General features: G+C 45.0%; 1 pseudogene across 1 annotated transcript in view; it reads left to right on the plus strand.

Annotated features, from left to right (window-relative positions):
- Positions 1-6,040, plus strand: part of LOC311531256 (E3 ubiquitin-protein ligase TRIM15-like) — a 43,168-nt pseudogene that overhangs the window by 3,998 nt on the left and 33,130 nt on the right. The gene's annotated exons all lie outside the window — the stretch shown is intronic.

Here is a 6,040-nt window from a genome sequence, read left to right on the forward strand (position 1 = left end):
TACCACTCAAGAAAGAATTCTTGGAGTCATTGTGGATAGTTCTCTGAAAACATCCACTCAATGTGCAGTGGCAGTCAAAAAATCAAACAGAATGTTGGGAATCATTAAGAAAGGGATAGATAAAAAGACACAAAATATCATATTGCCTCTATATAAATCCATGGTATGCCCACATCTTGAATACTGTGCGCAGATGTGGTCGCCCCATCTCAAAAAAGATATATTGGAATTGGAAAAGCTTCAGAAAATGGCAATAAACATGACTAGGGGTATGGAACAGCTTCCATATGAGGAGAAATTAATAAGACTGGGACTTTTCAGCTTGGGAAAGAGACAACTAAGGGGGGATACGATAGAGGTCTATAAAATCAGGACTGGTGTGGAGAAAGTAAATAAGGACTTTATTCCATGGATTCACCAAGGGAAGGTCATGCTTGACTAATCTAATCGCCTTCTATGATGAGATTACTGGTTCTGTGGATGAAGGGAAAGCAGTGGATGTATTGTATCTTGACTTTAGCAAAGCTTTTGACACTGTCTCCCACGGTATTCTTGACAGCAAGTTAAAGAAGTACGGGCTGGATGAATGCACTATAAGGTGGGTAGAAAGTTGGCTAGATTGTCAGGCTCAACGGGTAGTGATCAATGGCTCCATGTCTAGTTGGCAGCCGATGTCAAGTGGAGTGCCCCAGGGGTCGGTCCGGGGGCCAGTTTTGTTCAATATCTTCATAAATGATCTGGAGGATGGTGTGGATTGCACTCTCAGCAAATTTGCGGATGATACTAAACTGGGAGGAGTGGTAGATACGCTGGAGGGCAGGGATAGGATACAGAGGGACCTAGACAAATTGGAGGATTGGGCCAAAAGAAATCTGATGAGGTTCAATAAGGATAAGTGCAGGGTCCTGCACTTAGGACGGAAGAACCCAATGCACCGCTACAGACTAGGGACCGAATGGCTAGGCAGCAGTTCTGCGGAAAAGGACCTAGGGGTGACAGTGGATGAGAAGCTGGATATGAGTCAGCAGTGTGCCCTTGTTGCCAAGAAGGCCAATGGCATTTTGGGATGTATAAGTAGGGGCATAGCGAGCAGATCGAGGGACGTGGCGGCCCCCTCTATTCGACATTGTTGAGGCGTCATCTGGAGTACTCTGTCCAGTTTTGAGCCCCACACTACAAGAAGGATGTGGATAAATTGGAAAGAGTCCAGCGAAGGGCAACAAAAATGATTAGGGATCTGGAACACATGACTTATGAGGAGAGGCTGAGGGAACTGGGATTGTTTAGTCTGCGGAAGAGAAGAATGAGGGGGGATTTGATAGCTGCTTTCAACTACCTGAGAGGTGGTTCCAGAGAGGATGGTTCTAGACTATTCTTAGTGGTGGAAGAGGACAGGACAAGGAGTAATGGTCTCAAGTTGCAGTGGGGGAGGTTTACGTTGGATATTAGGAAAAACTTTTTCACTAAGAGGGTGGTGAAACACTGGAATGCGTTGCCTAGGGAGGTGGTGGAATCTCCTTCCTTAGACGTTTTTAAGGTCAAGCTTGACAAAGCCCTGGCTGGGATGATTTAATTGGGGATGGGTCCTGCTTTTGAGCAGGGGTGTTAGGGGGCTTACTCCTTCACCCACTTACTTCCCTGGTCCTTCTCGCATGAACAGAGAGCAACAATACCCGAAGTCCAACGGTGCAAACAATTCGATGTTTATTGGGGTGAACTTCCAGCAAGCATGATTCCAGTTTCCTTCCTTAGTATCCTCCTTCCCAGCTCTGACACCACAGAGCCTTACACCTGTGTCCCTGTTTCCATTCCTACCCTTAGCCAGACATGATTCCAACTTCCTTACTCCCATTCCCTGTTCCCATTTCCCCCTTTAGCAAAACATGATTCCAATTTTCTTACCCCCATTCCCTGTTCCCATCCCCCTTACCCCCATGCCCACCCCCACCCCCACCCCCACCCACTCACTTCCTCATTGACTACAGATTATATAGTAAAACTTGAGTTCTGCTTAGCTATACCTTAACCAATCATTTTCCTGAAATTTAACTAACCAATCCTAACATATTGTAACATGATTATATAACCAATTATATCCCACCACCTTAATTAGTTTACACCCAGCAAAATTAATTATACAGAAGACAGGAACAATCACAGAACCAGACAGAGATTATACAGATAAACAGTAGCAAAGTTGAAACTATAATGACAAGAGAATACAGAAGTGAGGGTTTCACATCCCAGCTATTGATAAGTGAGTTCTTGCCAGACAGGATGCTATCAAACTAAGTTTCCTTTTACATTTTCTAGGCACTTCCCTTTCTCTGGAGGTGATAGGAATACAATCCTGTCCTGATAGTGCCTAACAGCCCAATTGCACCTTATTTCAATGTGACTAGTTTGGAATGTGAGGATGTGACCGCTCGCTTCCCAGCTTATGGCTGCCTCTGCTGCTTGGCCAAAGGCCAAAGGCCTGAGCCTAAGCACAGGGCCACAAACTGTCACAGTAAGAGAAGGCCCTTACACTGGCAGACAGTGATTTCTTTCTTTTATACCTCTAGAACTAGCCAAGCGATAAGAATACACCTAAATTCTTAAAGTACAGGCCTTTGCAGACAGGCCTGAATATCTATATCCTAACACTCCACCCCTTTTTTTTCTTTTTCTTTTGGGATCCTCCTGCCCAGGTATCCCTGGAAAAGCATAGGACATATGGCGACACATTTCCTGATAGGGCATGGCATCAAGGTGGAAGGTGTCGATATTCCATTTGTCCCACTGCCCCTTGTGTAGTATAGTGCCCTGCACCTTCTCTCATACGGGCATACCACACCTATTCCAATTAGTGTTCCAGACTTCCCATTAGAGTGGGCCTGAGAAGGTTGGGTCCGGGTTGTCTAGTACACTGCAGGGTTTGGAGGGCTTATTACATTACTTATACGTTATCTCCCTATGCAACGTAACACAAGTACAGTTAACAATTCAAAATCCACAGCAACACTGAGTCCTGACCACTGCAGTATGGTCCAACATCCGAGACACCCCCAAAACACTGCCTCTCCTCCTTCAACGGGGTCACGATCTTATGTGTCCAGTTGCTGGCAGTTGCAACAAGCTGCCCCTGCAGGTTTTGCTTGCTTTTGTCCATATCATAAGTCCATTGAATGTTCACAGAGAAATGGGATATTGTCCAAACCAGCTTGACCACTTGGTATGGAATCAGGCAGTAGGCACTGGCTTATTTACAGCAATAAGATTCACAGATCCATTTGTGCACCAAAGTCCATATAGCAGAATGTAGATGTGTGTAGTTTGGTTATGAGCTGGTGTAATTGTGCCCCCAGTAATATGTACATTCCCAGCAAAACACCTTATACACAGTACACCCAGTTGTCCACCCCTTGCATAGGCCATTGATCCTGCTCCTCTATAGACATAGGAGAGGGGCACATCCAAACATCTTCTATTGATTTACACTAGATGACCTCCTGAGGTCCCTTCCAACCCTGATATTCTATGATTCTAAGTGTTTACTTATTCTCATAACACAAGAACTAGGGGTCACCAAAAGAAATTAATAAGCAGCAGGTTTAAAACAAACAAAAAAAAGTATTTCGTCATACAACGCACAGTCAATCTGTGGAACTCTTTGCCAGAGGCTGTTGTGAAGGCCAAGACTATAACAGGGTTCAGAAAAGCACTAGATAAATTAATGGAGGATAGGTCCATCAATGGCTATTAGCCAGCATGGGCAGGGATGGTGTCCCTAGCCTATTTGCCAGAAGCTGGGAATGGGCGACAGGGCTTGATGATTACCTGTTCCATTCATTCCCTCTGGGGCACCTGGCATTGGTCACTGTCAGAATACAGGATACTTGGCTAGATGGACCTTTGGTCTGACCTAGTATGGCCATTCTTATGTTCTTATAAAACAAGTTTATTAACTACAGAAAGATAGATTTTAAGTGATTATACGTGATAGCAAACAGATCAAAACAGATTACCTAGCAAATAAACAAAATTGGAAACTAAGCCTAAATTACTCGAAAGATAGGATTTGAATTAGCAATATCTCCCCTTGTCTGATGATACAAGCAGGCTTGCACATTCTTAAGGCACAAGGAACATGTGCCTTGCAGCTTGGCTTCCCTTCCCCTGTTCCCAATCCTTTGTCTTCCAGAGCTTCTTTCAGGTGTTGAATTGTGGGGGAGCGAAGACAAATCATGATGTCACTCCCCACCTTATATAGTCTCTCCATATGGCAGAAACCTTTTGTTTCAAGCTAAGTTCCCAGCCCAGTTCACGGAAAAACACAGGTACCAAAATGGAATTTAGTGTCATGTGGTCTGGTCACATGGCCTTGCATGCCTTGCTGGGTCACAGGAACCATTACTCATAGACTGGCTGAAACATTCCCCAATGAAGACAAACCTTTTCCATGGTCCATTGTCTTTGCTGATGGGCTATTAGCACTTTCTAGCTTCTTCACTGTTATACCTGAGAGGCTAGTTGTGTGTGTTACCCAGAGTAAGCACAGTTGAAATACAGATACATAATTAATATTCATAACTTCAGATACAAAATGGTACATGCATACAAATAGAATAATCGTACTCAGCAAATCATAACTTTTCCATAGATCCCTCACATGACACACTTTGTACAAGATGTATCATAATTATGTCATAATCATATCATTATGATATCATTATGATGAATATGGGGTGCTGTGTCACACCTGCATTATGGGGTTTATCTCCTTTATGGATTGTCTGATGTGTATTAAGGTGTGATCTCAGAATGAATCGTTTCCCCCATTCGAGGCATTGATTGGGTTTCTCTTTATTGTGATTTGTCTGCTGGACTGTGGTTTCCTCAGGATCCTTGAATCCTCCCGCATATTTGAGAGATTCAGCCACCTTCTTCCTGGGGTGGTTTCCGAGCAGCCTCTCTGACGCATGCCAATTTCCACAGGTTTTTCCTTCTTCCAAGCACTGTGAGAAATTCCCTTCAGCTCTTCTCACAAAGGTCCCCTGTGGTTCCACTTTCCCAGGAACTTCCTGATGTTGATTCTGTTCCTCGTTCTCACTCACTCTCTCATCACCTGCTGGGAGACAGAGAGACAATTCAGGCAGGAGTAAATGCCTGTGCTGGGGAGAAAAAGGAATAGCACAAAGGGAAAACCCAACACAATAAAGTTTCAAAGACTGAACAACTGTATTGTGCCTCCACATCCCATCCGAACACTCACAGGGAAGGAAACTCCTGCAGCTTACAGGACGATTGGAAAGCCATGAATGATATATATTGACTACAGCCCTGCATTGGGTGAGATGAGGCAGGACTGAGGCATTTGCTCACACCACGTTTTTGGGATTCTCAACATTTTCCCTCATTTGCCAGGTGGTTTCTCTGTCCATTTCACTGACTCCTTACCTATGTGGGTACCTCTCAGAATCACCCTTTCCTGGAAGGCCAGGAGATCAGGTACCCATGGCTCTTCCCCTCATTCCAGCCGGGTGATTGGGTCAGGTTTGGGAATGGGAAATCCTGCTCAGGGACTGAAATGAGAAAAGATCAGGGTGCATGGAGGATTGGTAGAGTATTTGTCACAAAGGACATTCCATGAATTGAACCTATCCCCATACTGTGCTGGGGGAACATGGAATCCAAGAGGACGGGAACACGGTTGCTGAGCCCCCTGGGGAGAGACAGATGTCTGGAGAGGTGAGGGGAATTGTCATGCCCTCACTAGGAGTTTTCAGGACCTGTGCACACTGATGGCCTTGCTGACACACACACAGCTCTGGAGTTAAAACCCTCCCTATTTATAAACCGGGAGAGCCCAGAGCCCTCCCATGGCTGGAGCTAGTCCCAAGAAGTGAGGTGAACAGGAATTCTGTGTGTAAGTGAGAAACAGTACTGACAAGACAATACATGGCTTCTACCCCCTTGAAAGCTGGAGGCGTGGGGATGATTTAGCATGTCCATTAGCTTTTGACACCCCTGTCCCATTGGAGATGCAAATCTCTCTCAC

Source organism: Lepidochelys olivacea, assembly GCF_965140295.1.
Source record: "Lepidochelys olivacea isolate rLepOli2 genome assembly, chromosome: 14".
Taxonomy (NCBI): domain Eukaryota; kingdom Metazoa; phylum Chordata; order Testudines; family Cheloniidae; genus Lepidochelys; species Lepidochelys olivacea.